We start from the raw sequence: 1,584 nt of genomic DNA on the forward strand, positions 1-1,584 counted from the left end.
GCTAGAAAGCCAAATTCCTTTCGTTTTTGAGTTATTCAAGTACAACAAAGTGGAGCACTTGGCTTTCTTTTATAGTTTTATGCTGAAAATACAACTTTGTCCATTTTGAATGCTCTCAAAGAGACCTTAGCACTCATTTTTAGAGATGCATCACTGAGATATGTTTTACAGAGAATCAGAAGTCCTAAAACTTTGTAGTTTTATCTTCTCTCTAATTCCAAATACATTAGAAGGTATTACTCTCCCAACGAGGCTAGTTGTCAGGCTTGCCTTAGAAATTGCCATTAAGATTGACTATCTTATCTATATAGATCGGATGGACTAACACATCGACCGGATGAACTAATGCATAAGCATCGTTAAGACTTAGCTATAGTGACTAGAGATGATCGCACTAGTTAGAACATGATAATTGATTTTGTTGAAAACAAAGATTCTCATGTGACTTAAAAGACTAAGAGAAGTTAAGGACTGTTTGAATTAAAAGCTAGTTTTATACTTGAAGTTGATTTTTATTGATTTGAATATGCTGAAAGATTCTTTACATATGTGATAAGAATCTTGGATATGGCATGCATGCTTATTTTGCTATTTGAGAGGATTGAATTGATTATATTGCTATGTAGAAATAATTCGATTAAGTGAGTTTCAATGTTTTCTTAGATTAAGTTGTAGGATTAAGATATGGCTAGATTCGAAACCATCATAGTTGGTATCACAGCATAGGTTGGGCAATCCGCACTTAATTGCAGATGTTGTAGGTCTACGGTGACTCATATTATTTTTTATTTTTGTGATACAACGAGGAGATTCTTTTCTTTTTAATATTTTTTATGATTTGATATACAGTCACAAGATGGCTACACATCAAATAAATTCAGTAGTCAACCTAGGAGAAGAAGAGGAGCTTTTACACAGATTATTTTATGTGGGTTTAACTCTTGAGAAAGTTATTAGAGTGTAACTCAAGACTTAGTTTGAAGAAAGGAAAGAGTTGTGCGTGATTGAGCTTCTATGGATTTGAATGAAGAAAAAAGGGAGTGGTGGAGAAGATGAAGAGATGCAAGATTGTCTTAATTTTGATGATAGACAAAAAGTCAAGGAGAAGGAAAACTTTTATGGGGAATAAGATAATGTAGATGAGCGAGAAGAAGAATGGTAACCAGTATTTTATATATTTATCCCTAGAGATGCTGGAAAAGGCATGGCGTAAAGGCCAATGTTTCGGTTCTCTACAAAAGGGTCATAGAACTTTTGAGTGCAAAAAACAAACAAACATCACATGAGGTACATGAACGATTAACTTTAGGAGATCAGAAACCAAGGCAGAGTATGGAAGAGAATGTACATAAATCTTTCAAGTACCGACGACACTCGTAGAGCAAGAGGAGAAGATATTGCAACTATGGGCCGAGGAGATTAAAGAATATGCTTATGTCAATGCTGTTATTCTTGAAGGCAAGGTCAAAAACCAAGCCTCAATTATTATTATTCCTATCAAGATTGTAAATAATGTATTTCAAGCGTTGTTTCACTCGAGAAGTACTTATAGTTTTCAATCATCCGACGTGGTAAAATAGTTAA

This window comes from Cibotium barometz, chromosome 3 (genome assembly GCF_041138505.1).
Source record: "Cibotium barometz isolate CiBa-2024 chromosome 3, ASM4113850v1, whole genome shotgun sequence".
NCBI lineage: Eukaryota > Viridiplantae > Streptophyta > Polypodiopsida > Cyatheales > Cibotiaceae > Cibotium > Cibotium barometz.